The 23,082-nt window shown below is 41.0% G+C and overlaps 1 long non-coding RNA gene across 2 annotated transcripts; it reads right to left on the reverse strand.

The window, feature by feature from the left end:
• Positions 1–7,265: 7,265 nt before the first annotated feature.
• On the reverse strand, positions 7,266–12,867 carry LOC117554113. Of its 2 annotated transcripts, XR_004570225.1 has the most exons (8): positions 12,788–12,867; positions 12,014–12,092; positions 11,818–11,932; positions 11,552–11,640; positions 10,930–11,041; positions 10,571–10,738; positions 10,279–10,433; positions 7,266–7,355 (listed from the first exon to the last, which is right to left on the reverse strand). It is a non-coding gene; the product is annotated as an uncharacterized LOC117554113 (long non-coding RNA). The 2 variants fall into 2 exon arrangements; XR_004570224.1 differs by having other exon boundaries at positions 11,818–12,092.
• Positions 12,868–23,082: the final 10,215 nt, after the last annotated feature.

Here is a 23,082-nt window from a genome sequence, read left to right on the forward strand (position 1 = left end):
TCAGGGCTCTGTTCTTGGTCCCCTCCTCTTCTCCCTGTACACAAACTCGCTCGGATCAGACATTAGCCCGCATGGTATTTCCTTGACAAGACTGAGCTGCTCTTCCTCCCGGGAAAAGATTGTCCCACTCTTGACCTAACAATCAACATCGGCACCTCAGTTGTTTCCCCGACTCAGACTGCAAGGAATCTGGGTGTGACCCTAGATAACAACCTGTCCTTCACTGCAAACATCGCTGCTGCAACCCGTTGCTGCAGATACATGCTTTACAACATCAGGAAGATACGTCCCCAGCTGACTCAGAAAGCGACTCAGGTTCTGGTCCAGGCTCTCGTCATCTCACGCCTAGACTACTGCAACTCCCTCCTGGCTGGTCTACCTGCATGTGCCATCCGACCTCTGCAGCTCATCCAGAATGCAGCGGCTCGTCTGGTCTTCAACCTTCCTAAATTCTCCCACACCACTCCGCTCCTCCGCTCCCTTCACTGGCTTCCGGTAACTGCTAGAATCCACTTCAAGACACTGGTACTTGCTTACCATGCTGCGAATGGATCTGGCCCTTCCTACATCCAGGACATGGTTAAACCGTACACCCCAGCGCATGCACTACGCTCTGCATCAGCCAAACGACTCGTTGCGCCCTCGCTGCGAGGGGGACCCAAGTTCCCATCGGCGGGTTTGCTGTCCTGGCTCCAAGATGGTGGAATGAGCTCCCCATTGACATCAGGACGGCAGATAGCTTGCACATCTTCCGGCGCAAACTGAAAACTCATCTCTTTCGACTCCACTTCGAGCGTTAGAACTATTAACGAAGCACTTTTATACTAATAAAGGACTGGCTTACCTAAAGCCAGTTGAGTAGCACTTGAAATGTTTAGCTCTATGAAACCTGATGTACTTATATGATTCTGTTTTCTTCAAGGTTGTGTCTTCCTGGTCGAATGTACTTATTGTAAGTCGCTTTGGATAAAAGCGTCAGCTAAATGCAATGTAATATATATATATATATATATATATATATAAATATGCCTATGAAATAAATTCTGAAATAAATAAATGAGGCAATAAATATGTATACATGTACATTTAAATACATTTATTTATTTCATGGGACTTTTATTTCATAATGACATGTATTTATTTCAAGAGACTTTTATTTCATAATGACACATTTATTTATTTCAAGAGACTCGTATTTCATATTGACATATTTATTTATTTCAGATGACTTGTATTTCATAATGACGCATTTATTTATTTCAGGTGACTTGTATTTCATGATGAGACATTTCCATTCCTTATGTGTAAATGAACGGGGCGTGGTTAGCTCACAGATCCAGAGACCCAGACCAAAGCAACAGCACCACACTGACTACTCAAGAAGAGGAAGAAAATGGAGAAGGCAAACTACTAAATTCTCAGAGTCAGACATCGCATGTAATCTAATACTCTAAGGCCCAATCCCAAACCACTCCCTCGACCCTACCCCTCCGTGACGGAGTGAACTCCGTCTGTAGCCACACTCGCAGCTCAACGAGGCTCCCTCCTGTCAGATGGAGGGAGTAAATACAGCAGCAAGCTTTGGGACGGCCTCCCCTCTCTCCGGCAGAAACAGGAAATGCCGTAACTGTATGTAACAACGGTTTCAAATCAGCATCTCTTAATACCTCATTCACACCAACGGTGTTTCAGGGCCTGTTCGGAGCTGGAGCTTGAAAAGCACCGGGTTTTCCTCTTCACACTGCAGCGGAGCAGCCTCTTATTATACCTCATTCACACCAACGCAACTCCGGTTCAAGCTCCGTGCTAGAGCTTTTGAGGTTCAGAACCAGTTCTTCGGTTTAGCTCCGGCTCTTTTCACACCGCCCAGAGTCCGACTGGTAATGCGTCGTTGCGTCATCGTTTGCGTCATGACGTACCGTTTGCGTGCCTGCTTCATAAAGCCAAACCACGCGGATGAAATCAGTTGCATTCATTTCTTATGGCTCTATCTGCAGCTTTTCCGGAGTCATTTCTGTGGTTTAGTTATATTCTTATAAAAAAGTGTACTCGTGTCAATAAAGGTTTTTTTTAAAACACAACTGCTTCCGAGGTCGGTCTTATTTCTTAAGGTGGACTGAACCATGAGTGTGGAGTAACGTTGTATCTTTCATTTAAATGAACTGTAACCTTCACCCAGGTATGTAACAGCTGTTCTCAAATGAACACGTGAAGTCAAGTTTAATATTTATAGTTTTATAGATTTATAATGAGTTATAATGATGAGAGGTGATCAACGTGAATGCTCAGGTTCCACCTTAACACGCAGACATGTTGCTTCACCATGAGCAGAAACCTTTATATATACAGTCTATGGCAGAATATATATATATATATATGCAATTTTCGACAGATACAGCCCACTCAAAAATATATTGTTTTATATAAAATTAATTTTTATATATATATATATATGCAATTTTTGACAGATACAGCCCACTCAAAAATATATTGTTTTATATAAAATTAATTTATATATATATATATATATTAGCTGTACACTTTACGAATATAATAGTTTTTTATGGAAAACTTTACCATTCAATCTCGTCCAACTGATGTTGCTGCCGTCACTCCTCGGCTCTTGGTAGTTCAGGCATTTATCAAACCTGGCAACTCCGGGTTTCCTGGCAGCTGTCAATCAAAGTCCAGTGGCTCCGCCCCAAAGTGCCAGAAACTTTTCACGCGCGCGTAGACAGACTCCGCGAGGCTGATACTCCCGCGAGCGAGCAAGAGGGCTGTCTCTCTCGCGAGCGAGCGAGCGCAGAGCCGCTCGCGGGCGCAGAGCCGCTCGCGGGCGCAGAGCCGCTCGCGGGGGTTTAATCTGCGCGCGAGGGTCATTTTATGCGTGTGTAAAAGCACATTTTCCGCTCGTGAGTAGCTTGTTTTACGTGCTAGAATATTGACCCAAATCTGACTCCATAGTTACGTCATGACAAACGATGACGCAACGACGCATTACCAGTCGGCAGAGGTGTGGACTCGAGTCACATGACTTGGACTCGAGTCAGACTCGAGTCACACATTTTATGACTTGAGACTCGACTTGACAATATCACAAAAGACTTGCGACTCGACTTGGACTTGAACACCAATGACTCGGGACTTGACTTGGACTTGAGCCTTTTGACTTGAGGTGACTTGCTACTTTAATTCAGAGGTCTCCAACACGCCGATCGCGAGCTGCCGCTAGAAGAGCAGACTCCCGTCGGGGAAAGCAGCATCTTCAGCCGCTCCTACTCTTGCTGAGAATCCTTGCAGGCAGGGGCGGGTCTTTATTTAGCTGGGCCACCATGCGGCCAATCATATGCGAGGACACACTAGGATCATACCATTATGTGAAAGAAGGGTGGGGGCACAGCATGTGCAGAGCGACGGGGAGACGGGGAGCCGGATTTAAATGCAAGCGCGTCGGAAAAAGTCAAGAAATTAGCGAAAACCGAAAAAAGAAGCAGCATCTGGCTGCTTTTCAATGATATTGGAGAAAGCAAAGCTGAGTGCAGGATTTGTAAAATGAAAATAACCTTCAGAGCAGGGTAAACACTCAGGATTTATTGTCAGAGGTGGGAGAAGTTCAGACAATTAAAAAAAAGTTACAATCAGGGTTCCCGCGGGGTCTTAACAAGTCTTAAAAAGTCTTACATTTGATAATCAGAATTGAAGGCCTTAAAAAGGTCTTAAATATGATTCAGAAGGTCTTAAAAATTATCGGATTTGAAAGGTACTTCTATGTTGCGATAGCGTCTAAATGTGTTTTGGGGGAAATGTCCGGGCTGCAAAGTAACCAGTACGGTAATAGCCTTTCAAGTTCCCCCCAACAATTTGTATTGAATTAAATCAACATGGAACCAGTAATCACTAACTTTGTTTCCCCCGGCCCCTTGTTGGAGAACACCCAGCTAGTAACCTAGCAACCAAGCTACAGCTCATGTAGCCTATCTTCGAATCTACTTACAAATAAATATGGGGAAGTGTAAGTTCAACCGTATTTGGTTGGAAAACATCTAATTTAGTGCTTGGTTGAAACCAGTGGAGGGAACGTGTTTGAAGCCCGCTGCACCTTTTGCAAAATAAATTAGTGTTTGTTTTGCTAGTGGAGCGTTAGCTAGTGCAGCGTTAGCTAGTGCAGCAGCAGCTAATGCAGCGTTAGCTAGTGCAGCAGCAGCTAATGCAGCAGCTCCCGCAACAACACCGGGGGACCTCCGGGCTAAGTTTGGGTCTACGTCAACCCTAAAAGCGGAGGTGCTGTAGACGCTAAATACCGTAGCTAAACACCAATCATACAACAGCAACGATGAAATAGTGTAGCCAAGGCAGCAGAGCTCTGAATATAGCTCTTGTCACTCTCTCTCAGAGACACACGCACACACACACACACACACACACACACACACACACACACACACACACACACACACACACACACACACACACACACACACACACACACACACACACACACACACACACACACACACACACACACACACACACACACACACACGCACTAGGGCTGCTCGATTATGGCAATAATCAAGATTATGTTGGTCAATAATTAATATCACGATTATTAAATATGATTATTCATTGACTTTGAAAACATCCATTTATTGAACTTTAAAACAGATAATAATTTGAACAGTATCTTTTTAACTGTTGATTACCCTGAACGTATAATTCAACTGAAAAACCAATACAAAAATTAATTAAATAAATGATACATTACTAAAAAATTAATTAGATCAAATATGTTGTAGTGCACTGTCACAACCTAGCAAAGCAAAATAATCGTTTTTTACGATTATGTTGTTTTCGTAATTGTGGCAGGCCAAAATCGTAATTGCGATTAAAATATGATTAATTGCACAGCCCTAACACACACACACACACACACACACACACACACATACACACACTTTTTGTCTAACACGCTAACACAGTTCTGTACTGTTACGCTGTTGTGTTCAGTCACTGTTCTTATGTTGAACATGAATACATTTACTTTGTAAGTGATTATGGGACGTATTTCTTCTTTATATACATTTTCCTTCATACTTTATTGCCGTGAAATAGGTCTTAAATTCTATTCAAAGTGGTCTTAAAAAGGTGTTAAAAAGTCTTAAATTTGAGTTGGCGAAACCTGCAGGAACCCTGTACAATAAAAAGTCCTGCATTCAAAATGTTACAAGTAAAAGTACAAAAGTATTAGCATCAAAATATACTTAAAGTACCACCTGCAGAGGGATCTAGATTCAGGTGTTCTTTTCCCCATAGAGACCGCCTCGCTGCACATTATCCCTTGCATATAGATTGTGGGTCCCTTATAACATGTTGTACACAGTAGAAATAAACATTCTGGTTACCTCAACATCAGGGATCTTATCCATTAAACTCCTTCTGAATCAAACCGTCACGGTAGCCTTACCTTACTGATCCCTCTTAAATTAGAAAAACACACGTTACTTTACCAGCAGAGAGAAAATGGATTATTAAATTATTAATGTGACTAATAAAGAGCAATTTGATTATTAAGTATTATTCTGTTGATCGATGTCATTACATTTGGTGAAAAACACATGACTTGTTTATGACTCGTTTTGTCAAAGTTTAGGACTTGACTTGACTTGAACTTGCCCATCCTGACTTGAGACTTGACTTGGACTTGCAAAACAATGACTTGAGACTTGACTCGGACTTGAGCGCAAAGACTTGAGACTTGACTCGGACTTGCAAAACAATGACTTGGTCCCACCTCTGCCAGTCGGACTCTGGGCGGTGTGAAAAGAGCCGGAGCTAAACCGAAGAACTGGTTCTGAACCTGAAAAGCTCTAGCACGGAGCTTGAACCGGAGTTGCGTTGGTGTGAATGAGGTATTAGACAAAAAGTTTAAATTAATAACTCAAATAAAACTCCAAACATCTTTCATTGTGTTTCAAAGCTCTTTTAGTTTTAAACCTGATGTTTATAAGCTTCTTAGTTTTTGCAACGGTCTGTAAATATACACAACTTTATAATAAAATGCACAATTTTACCTTTTTCTAGACTAAACACAGGTATGATCCTAAATTAAACACATATGAGGTCATCATGAGGTTGTTAACATCGTAGTTTATCAGTGGATGTTTGCTGGAACTACTTTTTAGCAGCTTGTTTCCCGACGGACACACACAGCGTGACTCCGGTCTCAAGTCAGCACCGCTGCAGACTCGCTGTTTGAGGGCTTGATAGCCCACTCCCCCTCCACACCGCTCCACACTCGTTGCTTTGGAACAACCCTTAATATGGCGGACCCTCCGCGTGAACGCGCAAACGGAGGGGTAGGGTGTCGGGGGCGGTTTGGGAATGGGCCTGAATTTCACCCGCCAGAAATGTTCGCTTCTTCTTCTTCGGTGTAAATTGTCCGTTGGCAAACCAGTTGATTTCTTCTTCTCTTGGTTTTTTGGCGGATTGCAAACAACTTCAAGGTGCATACCGCCACCTACTGTACATGAGTGTGAATCATATCATTCCATCTCTTAACTCATCGACGTATCTATGATCTAATCCAAAAATAAATAAATAAAAAACATAATAAATAAAACAAAACAACAATCTATGATCTTTCCTGACCTAATGTTAGATAATTGTACCTACCCCAGTTTCACTAAAGGTAAACAGTGCCTTTCTGGTAGCTCTTTCTCCCTCTCCTTTTGTTCCCAAAATACCAACCACACTCCATTCCCTCTCTGCCTCTAAAACGTTATCATTACATTTTTCTCTTTCAGCTTTATAGATGTTCCACATTTTCTTTAACTCCACAGTTCCTACACTTGTCACTGTTACTTTTCCCCATGACATGCAGCGTACCATTCAATGCTGTGTGATTTATTCTGAGTCTAGCTATCATCATTTCCTCCCTTCTGTTTCTTTCTTTATAAATATTTGTCTGCTGGCATACCAGCAGACCAGCATTTATCTATCACCAGCTTATGTTAGTATTAAATATACAATGTATTCTGGTAACTATCAAAAATAAAGACATTGTATAGTGTTCATAACAGTATTTTTATTTAATAAATTATACTTAATACAATAATATTACAAAAAAAAAACCTACATTTAAATAAATATATCATCTAAAATAGATGCATTTGATTTAAAAATAACAAATATAATTCAAAATGTAAACAGCAACAAAGAAATTATAAACATTTTTTTTCTTTTTCTTGTATTAATATCCATTATCTTCTCTGTTATGTATCTTCCGGTCTTTGCCAATCTGGCCAGCATTTCTTGGTCTTCCACGTCTTTCTCGTACATCCACTGCTTGAAGCAAACTGAAAATAAGAAACAACAATGTTTTAACAAATCGTATTCAATTATCTGATGATAGAACTGCAAACAGAATAGCTGTAACTTTAACAAAATAAATAACTCAGTTTCCTCTAATCATTAACCCATGTTTGTATCATTGAGTTAACTGTGTGTTACTGCTAGCATATATAATATATACCTGACGCGGAAACGTTACTCGTGGATGGGGCTACAGAGCTACTAGAAAGACAGTCGAACCCGGTGCATTCCTCCGTCTGAATGTGGTGCACTTTTGCTAAATGTTTAGACAAATAGCTCGTGTTACCGCCCTTACATGCTAAATTCTTATTGCACTTTTGGCAACAAGCATTTTCCACCTCAAGACCAAGCCCCCAGGAAGTGTGCCGGACTCTGAGGAAAATATTCGTTGTGTCCAAACGGCGGTACTACAATTTCCTTATCAGTCTGCAGGGTATATGCAGGGTATATGCAGGAATCCTGAAGTCAAATTTAATACCTTTCAAGACCTTTTTTAAGACCCTTTCCATACATTTTAAGACCTCATCGCAACTTCGAGTTCTAACCGGTTACATTGGCGACACACTTTACCTGACATTTACTATATTGATTGTAAGATAGCACAACTAAACAGAGTGCAGACAGACTACTGAAGCCTCCTCTCCACATGAACTTCAACCTCTCTGTGAAGGTCAGGTTTAATGCAGTATGCTGCTTTGTTGCTTCTGTACTCTGTGCTCTTTCATTCCAGTAAAACTCCTCAGAAACCATTAGAAACCAGTATTTGACCAATAAACAAAACAATTGACAAAACTTTGAACTATATTAAACTTTGGTGAGCTTCAGCGGGGTAATGCCATATAGGAGCTCCCTCACAAATACCCAGGGGTTAAATTGGGCTGGGGCTGTCCCGGCACATAGGACGATGCTCTGACGTCATCACCCTCACACATTTGTCATATGTTTACAAAAAACGATATATATGTTAAGACTTTTCTCGTTCTTAATATAGACTATATTTAGGGTCGATATGTGTTGACCTTACTTTAAAATAGCAGATCTCTGTCACCGGATATAGTTTGGCTTAGACCCCGGCCCCACGAGGACGCATACAGTAAAACGCATACGCAAACGCAAAACAGTCTTCCGTTCACACGCATTCGACTCATTAACGTGTCCGTTCACACTAGACCGCTGGAAATGCTGGAAACGCTGTAGTACATATGCCAGGCCTGTAAGTGGCGCTGCTGCCGCCACAAAATACACCAAAAGCAGCGAAGAAGACCCCGGAGCATGGTTGTCCTTCTGTTTATGCTCCGCGGTGGACGCATGGATGTATGGACGGCGTGTTCTCCTGCTGTATATCTCTCAGGTAGTCCACCAGCAGATAAACCCCCCCCCACAGAGCGGAGCAAGGCAACGAAACTTAAAATAAGAAGCAGCATTTTATGGCACACTATGCATGGGGCCACCTTGAGGGGGTTTCCCGACATGTTGTTTCAGTAAATTAAAGGGTGTTTCATGTTGTCGTTGCTGTGGACCTTCTTAATACCTTGGAAAATGCCGTTTAATACTTTTTAATAGCCTTAATTTTCGCTAAATTGATTTATCAACTTTTAATACTTTTTAAGATCCCGCGGACACCCTGGTCTGTGACGTCGACCGGCCCAGAAATACTTTTTCCCATTGACTAACATTGGGAAAGAGACGTCTGTAAATCGGTGGATAATTTTTTTGAAACTAAATAAACTACCCAGTATGAACTATTGTATAGCCCTAGAATCATTAAGTCCTTAAAGTTGTAAAATGCACTAAAAGCCGAATCTAGATTTATTCTCTCTCTCTCTATTCTTTCTAGTGAGCCGAGAGTGTGTGCTCGGGGGGCGGGGCTTAAGGGGCGCATGCTCTGTGAGCGCACAAACGGGTTCTTCTGCTCTGACAGCCAGGCATGACGGGTAATCGGTGACGTTTTGCTCTCTCAAAAGTTGGGCCATTTTGACTTCATGCGCCAATGAGCAACTCTCATAGGAAAGAACGAGGCCCCTCCACCGACGCTGTATCCAGTTCCTATTATACATCCATGCTCAAGACGGGTAACATAACTACCCTCGGGGCGCTTAGTTCTCTCCGCCATGCGTTTGTGTGCGCACGCGTGTGTGTGTGTGTATGTGTTGCATGCATGTAGCAGGTTCTGTGTGTAAACTGCCCCACCCCCTCGCACACCGACAGGGGAGAGAGATCTCTCGTCTGGATTGGAAAGATCGAAAATAAATCATAGACGCACTTTGTAGTCTTATTGCATATTAGAAACGGAGTTGGCGACAGTAAGACTGCGATATAATGTTTATGTAGATATAATACATATGACATCTATTTTTTAAATGTCTCCAGTACCGATAAAAAGATCGATAACGTTGGACGTTAACGGTACCACGGTCTTTAATAATTCAGCCCCGGGGCCCGTTAATACTGGGGCTCGGTACCCATCCCTAGTTTTAATTATTACATCATCAATATTACATTTCAAATAACCAAGTACTTGGTATCTCACAAAGCGCAAGTGGCTAACCCCCTGACCCCACCGGAAGCGTCTGCGCTGCGGCTGCGCCGCGCTGCGATCTCCTCCTGCGTCATAACCCACCAGGCGCGTTTCAAAACGTTGCGGAAGCGGAGCGTCGTGTGTGCAGCCTCGCAGTTGTTGGATGAACGTTCCACTTCCTGCCTGCGTTGCGCCGCGTCAAAAATAGGATTCATCCTATATTTTAGAAATTCCTTGCGGCGAGGAGCTTCTGGGACGCTTCGAGCCGCGGCGCAGCGGGTCTGGTGGAATAGCACCCATTGACTAGAGTGGCCACAATCGCTAAAAACGCCGCAGCGCAGCGCAGACGCTCCTAGTGGGATTAGAGGGTAATGCTGCCAAGAACATACCTGGTGATGATGATGATGGTGGCTCTTCGCTGCAGGATCTGGTCGATGTCCTCCTAGCAGAAGCGATTGCCTTCGTCGTTCTCGTCCATGATGGCGGCGTAGGCTCCTTTCCTCAGCAGGTCCTCGATCTCCTTCTTGGAGAACTGCTGGACCAGCTAAAGGCGACGCAGAGAGACATTTACACAAGTGGATTTAGAAAACTCTTATTGAAAATAAACTAAGCGTACTGCAACAGCGACTGACCCAAAAATGACTTGACATCTAGAAATATGACAGATTTTCTTTTTCTCACCCCGTTGTTGTTGCCTTCTTTGTTCCCACTCATGCTCTGCAGGACGGCACGGTCCAGCCCGAGCTTCAGACTAGCTTTATCCAGCATTTCACTCTCATAGTTTCTAGTGATCAGACGGTACACCTTCACCGCCTTAGACTGGCCAAAACGATGACGCCGAGCTTGAGCCTGAAATAAAAAATTAAAAGAGGGGTCAAAAGAGCATCATGTGCAGCTGCTGTTCAACGTTTTTAAGCATTTAATGGGAAAATAATATACACTTAAAGAACCGAGGGAATAAACGGAAAGACTGTTGTTGTTGTTGTTGTAGCCCTATTGAACTATCTTTAGGACAGACAGAGCAGATATATATATCGTACCTGCAGGTCATTTTGAGGGTTCCAGTCAGAGTCGAATATCACACAGGTGTCCGCAGCAGTGAGGTTCACAAGTTCTTGATCAGGTGTTTGATGTGGGCTGGCATGATCCTTTCTGCAGCGATAAATAAAGAAAACAAAGAAGACATTATTAATAATAGTAATGATGGTAACAACAATAATATTAGTATAACTATTTATATAGCACTTACACAATAATTGCAAAGTGATTTTCACAACAAAAATAAAGAACAAAACAATATCAACAATAAAAAAAACTAATGATTATAGGAATGTTAAGATACAAATAAATGATAAACATTCTAAGAGGCCGACTACAAAAGCTAGACTCAATGGCTCTTGATGACATCAATGAGCAGTCCCAAAACATGCTGCTGTATAAAAATAAATATGTCCAGATTTCTTCTATTTAGTGTTGGATGATTTGTTGTATTGATTGCTGATGGATGTTAAGATATGTTTTACAATTATAACATAAAAAAGTTATTGTAATCAAAAAGTTTACAAATCGTAGTTTTAATAAAATGACTAGCAATATAGGATTTATTCAACAGCGGTAAAGCATTAAGTTGCTAAATTAAGTACACTGAACTGTAAAACTTACCACTATTTAGGAAATGACCTGATCAGGAGGGTTGACTAGTAGGACAGCAAAGAGGTGGTGTCCTGTACAACCATTGGTAGATGTTACACCTGAAAGAAAGATAAGGAAATAAGACAACACAGGAGGACAAACATCTTCTTAAGTAAAAGACGAAATCATGTCAAGCTTTACATCTTTCAGTCTTTACAATGCACTGTTGGAAATTACATTCCAAAGGCTAAATTCAAACTCAATACCATAAATAACTGGGTACCAAAGTGCTTTACCTGATAGAACACGTTCCACACGGAGCAGCAACTATCCGGCTGGGCCTTTTGCTGCATATCATCTCCTCCCTCTCCACTGTTTCCAGTAGATATCTACTGCCTCTGTCCAATAAAACTGAAATGCCCCAAAACAATCATATTTAAAAAGTTAAAAACAATAACTTGCTTTTGGCATTCAAATGTATTAGAATCTCACCTTTTTTCTGGATGTCAGGAAGGCCAGGAAGTCGTTCCCTTCATGTCCGCAACCAGTCATAGGAGTTCAAATGCAAAGCCTGAACGATGACAAGAGCGAGACTTACATTTTACAAGATAAGTAATACCAGAGCAGTGTTTAGGACATGCAGAGAACAGATCAAATCCCCTGACAGACTCACACACTTTGGTGATGTCCTCATCTGATAATGATGTTTCATTTTTAGCAGCAAAGTAACATTACTCAAGGTATATGTTGGACCCAACTCATGTACAGTATGTTTTGCATCTCCTCAACAATGGTCTGTATAGTTGAGTAGAAACAAACTGTCGCTACAGTTTCAGGTAGATTAACAAAGAAAAGTTTGCAATGAAGCACAAAACCCCTCTTTGTATTAAGCTAGCTGCCACAGAAAGTACAGCTTAACATGCTAACCTGGTAGAGTTAGCTAACGTTAGCTAACTTCATGTCCAACTAAAAACCTCTAACGTGCATTACATTGACGATTTTAAACACAACTTAACTCTTTCAACTTGTAAAATAACGTTAATTTAACATACCCTTAAATAACTACATCACGTTTTTCAGGGGCAACACAAACTGCAGAAAACGTTAGCTGCCAACTGTTGTTAGCTAAGACAGCTAGCTCGTAACAATAGCCTCCTAGCAAACTTAAGGTTACGTTAACATTAACTTAACGTTGTAAGGAAGCAAAACGAACCTTCGAGACATATTTTACTCTCAGACTGGGTGTAATTGTGTAGCGTTGCTTACCTCCAGAAGGACTTTTAGCTGTTTCCCAGTAGAGACTAGAGAGAGCTGTCAGAGCGGTTGCTCTCAGAAGAGCAGCATTGGGCGGACCAGGGGCCTCATTAAGGCCCATTCCCAAACCGCCCCCTACACCCTACCCCTACCCCTACCCCTACACCCTACCCCTACACCCTACCCCTCCGTTTGCGCGTTCACGCGAAGGGTCCGCCATATTGAGGGCTGGTCCAAAGCAATCAGGGCGGAGGCGTAGTGGGTTATAAAAGCCTCCGACAGCGAGTTTGCATGGATGCAGGCTTGATAATCTCACTCCACAGGTGTGCAACCGTTTTTCGGGCATGGAGGAAACAACGTCATACAAATGTGAGTTCCATGTGGTTATTTTTTTAAACGATAAATAATACGTTGCCTTAACTAAAACATGCCTTTGTGAACATGTATTTATAAATCTACACGTGTTAATTTGATTTGCCAAGATCACATTAGATTTTTATTTTGAAGATGTACAAATCTAAATCGGAATCAAACTACACACGTGTCAATTCATGTATCCATTCACTTACGAAATCGGTTTAAATTTAAGTGTGATTTGTAATTTCAGGGACTGTGGTAAAAACCAAGGCACTTATTGCATTAAGGACAAGGACGACCTGTTTTGCAAAACACGCAATGCTGCCAAAGAAGCATGGGAGTGAGTTATGCACTCAATTCATATTTTGTGCAATGAAAGTAATGAATGTGCACAGTGGGTCATTGCCTTAACACCAATATATATTGTTTAAATATTCTATGATAACAGGTCAATCATTAAGGAACTGGACCTTGGGCAACATGTGTCTCACAAACAGGCCTCCAAGAAATGGGAGAACCTAAAAAAGAAATACAAGGTAAATGGTGTATTGTTATTGTAAAACATGTTTGTTTTTGAAAAAGCTGAACAAAGATTTCTAACATGCATTTTTTGCAATAGGAACTTAAAAGGCCAAGGACTGGAACAGGGATTGATCAGGGGGAAGAAACCCCTGCAACATGGCCCTCCTTCATGGCCATGGATGAGGCCATAGGTGCAAGGCCTTCAATTAGTCCTCCTGTCCTTGTTGCCTCAGCCTTGGCAAACCCCACAATCCTCTTCGATCCGGAGGCTGCTTCCTGCTCCTCTTCCTTCCCCCCCCCAAATGTGGCTGATGATCCAGACCCCTCACCACCCTCATCACTGTCTGAGGCTGGAACCACCCAGCAGCCCCCCCCCCCAAAAAAAGAAAAGGTGCTATGGGAGTGCTGGAGTGCCTAGAACGCGAGGCAGAAAAAGAGGACGAACGCCACAGACAAATAATGCAGCACTCAGACAAATTTCTAACCCTGTTCGAAAAAATGGTCGACAAAATGTGATTTATTTTTTTTCCCCCACCATTGGCCATTTCTATGTTTGATTATTGATGTTACTTAAAAGACTTGTTTTTGTTCGCTTGTATTATTTATTTGGAAGACAATAAACCTAATTTAACGTACTGTCCTTCATGTCTTCAATATTCTATAGTAAATATAGGTAGACGGGTGATGAAGGTGACATTGCGTTTGCTTGATTGTTAGATGGCTACATTGTTCTGTGTGGGTTTCATAATGTAGAAGGAAAAGTTTTGCACAAAGTAATGTTGTGCACGGAACTAAAGTGTTTTTTCCAAAGTCTGAAGATTAACCCTGAATATCAGCATTTTAAATAAAGATATGTCTGTGCGCTTCATAGGTATAAGGCATTAAAATATACATGACATTTACGGTCTTAATTGCTCATGTCAAACCATTTGCAGAGTTTCACTCAAAAACAAAAGTGATTGTATTAGAAGACCTGTGTTCATTTTCTGAACCTTTGCTCAGTGCTCGTGATTGAATGATCCAAGAGGTAAGGACATTTGTCTCCAATTTGGGATTATGCAGAAAGACAATTCAGGAAAACCAAGTTTGAAATCAACGGTGCACAGGTTTATTTTATTTCACCTCTTTTCTCTAAAGTGAGAAGTGGAGCTCACTAAAACAAACAAAATTAATCAGGTATGTGTGCACATCATTTCAAAAACACAAGTTAACAGACAACCACGTTTTTAAAAAACAAAACAAAGTTCATTCGATGTAATCGTGCTCTCTGGTGTGGTGCCATTTTGACAGGAGCAGAGAGTTGTGCAGCAATCCTGTTCCTTAGGTGGTGTCCAGGACTTTCCTGTCCACATGCTGCGGCAGGGGGAGGACTCTGGTCCCCATCTTCAGGGGGGAAGGCTTCAGCATCCTCAAGGACATCGTTCATGTCTATGCACAGAAATGCACAACATGCAATGATGTCAGGGGCAAAGCTTGGACTGACCTCCAACGCTTTGAACACACACACACACACACACACACACACACACACACACACACACACACACACACACACACACACAATTCTGAGACCAAGTCAAATTAACCTTTCCTTTTTTATTCTATAAACTACTGACAACATTTCTCTGTGTTGGAATTCTACATACACTATACAGATATACACGTATAGCTTATAAGGAAAGAATAAATGAATGTATATCACAATATATCTAAATATCTATTTGTATTACACATACAAAGTTCATTGGCTACTATATAAGAAATAAAGTGAAGATAATTGTTGTATTAGCAATATTGAAATGTTTACCTGCCACTGGCACATCGCTAAAATGCGCCTCAACCTTCTGCGCCTTCTGTTGGATCTTGCCATTGCACCCGCTAACAGGCGACGGATAGCAACGCAGGTCAATGCAGCCGACAGATGGAGATGTGAGTTGGACACCATGACGTCCGTTTCCGTTTCCTGCGGAGAGAGGGGAGGCCGTCCCAAAGCTTGCCGCTGTATTTTTACCCTTAACCCTTAATGGAGGGAACTTCATTCAGCTGTGAGTGTGCCTACAGACGGAGTTCACTCCGTCACGGAGGGGGAGGGTCGAGGGAGTGGTTTGGGATTGGGCCTCATAAAGCGATATAGAGAGGCGAAGTCACGCCCATCTACTTTCGGTCCATGGGACCCCGGAAGCGAACAATTATACATTGAATTCAATGGAGAGAGAAAACTTATCTTTTGATCCCGTTTTAATTGTGCCACGAACTACACATATGTTTGTCAATCTTAAACAATCATTTCCATGTCAAAAAAGTCACATTTTGTCGTAAAACTGTTGAAATATAAGACTATGAAAAATACGCAACGAGAAAGACTACAAATCCCATTCTGGGTCGCGTAAGTGATGTCACAGGCGATAATGCTCCAAGTGGTTGGTTTACTTTTACAAGATGCCTGTGTGCTTTGTACCAGGTTGTAATCACAAAAGTGATCATACCACTTGCTCGTTCTATCGCTTCCCGTCTGATGAAAGGACCAGGAGTCGCTGGATCAGACATATCAGGTAATATCATAGGTAATATACATGTTGTGCATGGAACATAGTCAAGTTAGCTACCTAGCTAGTAGCGACGAGTAGCGAGCACGTTAGTTAGCATTACATTACTTAGCCTTGTCATTTTTAGTAGCCTTACCATGAAGTTATTATTTTATTACATGAAGTAAACCAAAATGTTAAACAGTAACCAAACATGATGGTAAGTATTTCGTGAAACTTTTGAAGAGTAGCCTACTGCGCCCTCCACCGGGTGCAGATTTACAAATCTCAACCTGTCGTTCAATGGACAGCTTCCCCCCCCATCTATGTATATACTCGCATTTTAGACTCTGTTACTAACTGTATATCTGTAGACTTGGTATGTCTTAAATGTCCGGTTAGGATGTATTAGAACGAAATCTAAAATGAAAATTGTAAATAAGCAATCTGTATGTAAAAAAACACCTGTATGTAAATTGTAAATAAGCCATCTGTATGTCAAATATGTCTTATATGTCTTAAATGATATGATGAATTGGAAATGGGGGACCCTGATATAAACAAGACGAAAGTCTTTCTCTGGTCTGCATCCCCTTAACAATTGTATGTTTTGAGCTGTACTGTACTGTACCCAATATACAAGCTGTTAATAAACTTTTCAATCAATCAATCAATCAATCAATCAATCAATCAATGCTAAGGAAGCAGTTCAGGGAGAGTCGAAGGCAGGCATGGAGCTTTGCATGACATTCTTCTGGACGTGTTTCATTGTGATGACAGTGAGGGTGAGTCAATCTGTTTGTTGGAAAGACAGTCGTTGTGTGCTTATTGAGAGAAAATAGTTAGAAGAGATAATTATTCAAAGTGTTGTTACTTTAAAGTGTTGTTACTGACCTTTTTCTCTTTTATTTTCTTTACCTCACCTGTAACTGCTGAGACGTTGAGGAACATGCACACTGACCTGCTCTGGCAACCTGATTTCCACTGTACGTAATAGTATTTGGTTATGGTATATTATTTATATACATCAAAGGCACAATGCACCCCCCAGAGACACACATGTATTGAGTGTGCTATTTTGCATAGGTCATGTGAAATCATCTTTACATACTAGAAAACTGTAGGAGCGGCAACTTGTTTTGAAATAGAATTTTTAATATCCGATAATAAAGTTGATCTGTTTTCTTTATTCTTCTCTCTTCCCAGCTCCATCCATCACCATTCTCTGTTCCTGCAGGTCCTGCTTGCTAATCAATGCTCATATGTTACACAATTACAAATAAAGTCAATGTATTGTATGACATGAAGTTGTGCTTCATTCGGAGTCAATAATAAATTCATTCTGCCTTCAACTGCACAATGATTGTGGACTGCACCGACATCCATGTAGCTGCCCCCCAGTAAGATGAACCAAGCAAAGAGGGTCACCATCATGCCCAAGGACATCCAGCTGGCCCGCCGCATCCGCGGAGAGAGGGCTTAGACTGACCTGAGACCAGCACACCCAAACACAACGGCTCTTTTAAGAGCCACCTACAGTTTCAAAGAGTTGCAATCCTACGTTATTATAATGATTAAACTAGTTCATGTATCACTTAGTTTACTGAACCGTGATGAATGAAAGAAATTAGTGAGGTAGTGGTTTACTGAAGTTACAAAGACATTAATATATGAGTAACAGGTCAGTGTAAACACAAGCTTCTGTCAATTATGGATCATTCAAACTATTTATATAAAAATATGTAATAAAGTTCTAAAACAAGTATTCGGTATATTCCTTGATAGCTTTTGGAGAAGGTTGTTTTTAAGTTTACTAAAATCTATCGTTTCAACTGTTTCACTTTATAAAAAGGGAACAGGTGAGTAGAGCATCATTGAGTTTCTTATTCTGTCAGTAAATTATCCAAATTAAATGTTTTTCATTATTTTAGTCAACCCTAAACAAATTGATTGTACCTTTTAATAATGACCTTACATGGTCGGCAAAGTTAAATTAACTTCAGAAAATCAAATCTGTTCTGAGAAAAAACTAATAAATGTTTAAAGATAGGAACTTGCCATCCCACTTAAAAACAGTCCGTAGAGATTTAAAGGCGTAGTTGTAGTTCAGTCCAACGTTTCATTTGGATTCATTTGACAACAGTCAACTATTTTCATAAAGAATATATATATTTTTCAAAGTCAACTTTATTGTCAATCTTACTCAGTTTGTGTTTATAGACAGAGAGATCAAAAAGACGTTTAAATAAAATTATACAATTTACAGATATGTATACAAATATATATATCCTATATACACCATCATGTATAATGATGGTGTATGATGTAGAAGGAAGTGTGGTAGATAACAAGTAAGGCCCAATCCCAAACCACTCCCTCGACCCTACCCCTCCGTGACGGAGTGAACTCCGTCTGTAGCCACACTCGCAGCTCAACGAGGCTCCCTCCTGTCAGATGGAGAGAGTAAATACAGCAGCAAGCTTTGGGACGGCCTCCCCTCTCTCCGGCAGAAACAGGAAATGCCGTAACTGTATGTAACAACGGTTTCAAATCAGCATCTCTTAGACAAAAAATGTAAATTAATAACTCAAATAAAACTCCAAACATCTTTCATTGTGTTACTTTTTTGTAAAGCTCTTTTAGTTTTAAACCTGATGTTTATAAGCTTCTTAGTTTTTGCAACAGTCTGTAAATGTACACAACTTTATAATAAAATGCACACATTTACCTTTTTCTAGAATAAACACAGGTACGATCTTAAGTTAAAACATATGAGGTTATCATGAGGTTGTTAACATCGCAGTTTATCAGTGGATGTTTGCTGGAACTACTTGTAAACAGCGTGTTTCCTGACGGACACACACAGTGTGACTCCGGTCAGGTAGAGACCGGTCTCAAGTCAGCACCGCTGCAGACTCGTTGTTTGAGGGCTTGATAGCCCACTCCCCCTCCACACCGCTCCACACTCGTTGGTTTGGAACAACTCTCAATATGGCGGACCCTCCGCATGAACGCGCAAACGGAGGGGTAGGGTGTAGGGGGCGGTTTGGGAATGGGCCTAAATATAGAGTTACATACAGATCCATGTTACAGCAAAAGATGGAATAACTAAGAAGCACGCAGTATAATAATAATTACATGCAACAATTAAATAACTGCTCAGCATCTCCACCACAATCCCAATCTGCTGTGTCCTGTTTTCCTCCCCTCTGCATAACACCCCATCACACATACGAAACACAACGCAGAGTCCGAGGGTGTTAAGAGTATTTTTATTTAAATGTCCTCCTCTCTACTGGCCAACACAGGGAGCATATGCTGGGTGTAGAATTTTTCCAGGAGGAGGAGATTTCCATGCCATGCAGGGTCTTTGGGGATGGGGATGATGATCGCCTCCTTCGTGGTCCACACAACAAAGTAGCAGAGACTCCGGTCTGTGATGTGCAGCTGCCCTTGGACCTGGTGCCAGTATGGGTGATTCTCCTTGAGAATATATGACCCACCCTCCTCACGAAGACAGAAGGATGGTAACTGGACTGCCTCCGTGATGGTCATGTTCCTCTGGCTGTGTGGACACTTCACCTCCAGCAGGGCAGATGGCTGCACAAGTCCATCGGGTGATGCTCCCAAAACACCCGACTCACTCACAAAGAGACCAGACTCGATTCGAACACTGTCAGTAGTTATACACATACCACTTTCGTCTCATTAGTATGCATATAAAGTGACAGGTCACACCTCTCCCTACGTATTAAGCCCCGCCCACTTCCAACTAAGCCCCGCCCCTCCGGCGGAAGTCCCGCCCCCACTTCCAGTTTTCAAAATAAAATTTAGAAATATTTTTAAAATGATAAAAATAAAAATGCTGCCCCTACCGGTCGCCCCCGCTTCCGGCAAAATAACATGAAATGTAACAACCAGGAGAAAATAAAATGCTGCCCCTACGGTTTTACAAAATAATAATTTTATAATGAGTCACATATGCATAGGATCAATGTCCCTGCCACCTAGTCACTTCCTGTGCGCCTGTATACAGCAGTATTGACTGCAACTTACAAATACTTGCAAATAACATGAAATATACAACCATATATTTTAAAAGTAATGTCTCAGCTCTAAAGAGCAAGGTCCTGCCACCTAACCACTTCCTGTGCCCCTGTATACAGCAGTATTGACTGTAACTTACAAATACTTGCAAATAACAAGAAATATACAACCATATATTTTTAAAAGTACTGTCAATCTCACTAACTCTCTCTCTGCTATTCTCTGCCGTGAAAAGTTTGGTGAACAGTCTGAAGACAAGTCAAGACACGTGTGGGGGCATCATAAAACCCCCGACATCCTCTGCAGGCAAATGGTGGGATCACACACACACACACACACACACACACACACACACACACACACACACACACACACACACACACACACACACACACACACACACACACACACACACACACACACACACACACACACACACACACACACACACACACACACACACACACACACACACACACACACACACACACACACACACACACACACACACATCCCCCACCACTCACCCCTCTTCCGTTCAGGATGTTTCTTTTCAAGTTTTTGTGAAACTGCTAAAGAAGTATTTGTTTTGCAAAAGAGGTTATTTTCAAAAGATCTTATTTAGGTTTTAATAGTGATACCTAAGGGTATTCTCTTTCAGTATATGGATTTGTGAACTAATGTGTAATTACTTTTATTAACTATAATTGCACAGGATCATTCTAAGAAGAGTGAGAGGGCTAATGAGCCAGCACCATACCTCCTCTATGCATTTTCTTGACCTGTATCTGATCATGAAAAACTTGACTCTTTTAAAAAAAGTTATTTTTCATCTATCATTTTCAACCATGCAGCAAGAGATCAAATTTAAGAATAAGTAATAGTTTGTCACGATTTTACGGGAAATATTCAGTGCGCAATGTCACATCTTAAAGACAGCTTGAACTGGATAAATGGTTAGTCTTTTTTCAAAACATACCGTACGTTCTGCATGTTAGTATATTTGGTCAATCGATTTAGACCCTACTGCCCTCAATAGGGAAGTCACGCTTTGGGAAGAGGTGTTTCATTTCACAGATCCACCTTGATTTGTTGTTGTGAGGGGTGAAGGAAGAGGGACGGGGGAGGAAAATTCAGAGGATGAAAAAGCAGAAAACATAACTTGTTTTGTAAAACGGTCAGCACGTCAGTTTCAAGAAAGACGTTTGCATACATAAAAAAGTGTATCTTACAATTCCTTTTGTGAGAGAATTACACACAAATCTGCAGAGTGTCACTAAAAAGTTGTAACACAGGGACTGACATTCTGTATGGGGTTTCACACGGACACAAAGTCTACTTCATTATCTACTTTGTCAGCTTTTATACACAAAAGTGTATCTTTCAGTAACTTTCTCAGAGAATTTAAGCATAAATCTGTCAAAGATTCTTAACGAAATCTACGGACACAAAGTACTTCATTATCTACTTTTCAGCTTTTATACACAAAAGTGTATCCTTCAGTAACTTTCTCAGAGAATTTAAGCACGTCAGTTTCAAGAAAGACGACAATAATTAGTAGTTAGACATTTTGGATATCGTGCGTTCTGGCAGTACTATTCCGGTCATTGGGAAACTTTTTTGGGACCCATTTAAAAGATAAATGTTCTCTGTCGTTCTTAATGCAAAAACAAATCATCTCTACTCCCTTTGGGTGAAGTCCAGGAATGTTCTCGGGGGGAGTGGACACTTGCTGTTACATGGCATAAAGCTTCTGCAGTGTGCCAATAAATGTATAGTTTCCCTAAAGCTCCATACATTTACACATATTGACTAATGACTCAGCACATGAGGGGTAAATACAAAACAAATCTAAATATCACCAATTATTCCAGAATGTGACTAGAATAGAGTCTAGAGAATGGACCCAGGCTTTGTCTTCAGCCACCAACTAAATAGGGGCGTGCTTTATTGAATCACCAGTATGTTACTCACCATTGAAGACAGTGTTGAGGGGGCAAGCAAAGTGTACTCAGCGGCAGATTGCATGGAAGCAGAAAGGCCTATAAGAGTCACAGTCTTTAAGAAAATCTGGTCAGAAAAAGTACTTAACTTACTACCAGTTGTAAGTTGGCATATATATAAAAAAAAGTAAGAGACTTACTGTTTCCTTTGTGAGAGAATTACACACAAATCTGCAGAGTGTCTGTAAAAAGTCTCAAAATCTCCATTGAAATAGCGTTAAAATCAAAAAGTGCCTCTAAAGAAAATGTATTCAGATAAAAGTATTTTATTTTCAGAAATGTTTAAGGTTTTGCATACATAAAAAGTGTATCTTACAGTTCTTTTGTGAGAGAATTACACACAAATCTGCAGAGTGTCACTAAAAAGTTTGACACAGGGACTGACATTCTGTATGAGGGTTTCACACCTGAGCTGCTGGGGGGAGGGCGTTGAAAAGGGGGTGAGTATGTTTGGCTCTCTGGTGTGTTAAGAGTCACAGTCTTAAAGAAAAATCTGGTCAGAAAAAGTACTTAACTTTCTACCAGTTGTAAATTGTCATACATATAAAAAAAGTAAGAGACTTACTGTTTCCTTTGTGAGAGAATTACACATAAATCTGCAGAGTGTCTGTAAAAAGTCTCAAAATCACAAACTGCAGACGCCTCAAGGAGAGACTTGAAAAGATCCATGCGAGTGGGGGGGAAGAAGAAGACTAATAACCAGCAGTTGACTGAAGCCAGGGACTTTTTTCTTTAAAGTAAAATAAAAATGGGAAACTACTATGCAAAACGCTCTGTATATATTGATCAGAATGTAGTCAATACCCTTTTAATAAGTGTGGTGATGAGGACGATTGAAAACAGAACGAGTAGT

This window comes from Gymnodraco acuticeps, unplaced genomic scaffold, assembly GCF_902827175.1.
Source record: "Gymnodraco acuticeps unplaced genomic scaffold, fGymAcu1.1, whole genome shotgun sequence".
Classification (NCBI taxonomy): domain Eukaryota; kingdom Metazoa; phylum Chordata; class Actinopteri; order Perciformes; family Bathydraconidae; genus Gymnodraco; species Gymnodraco acuticeps.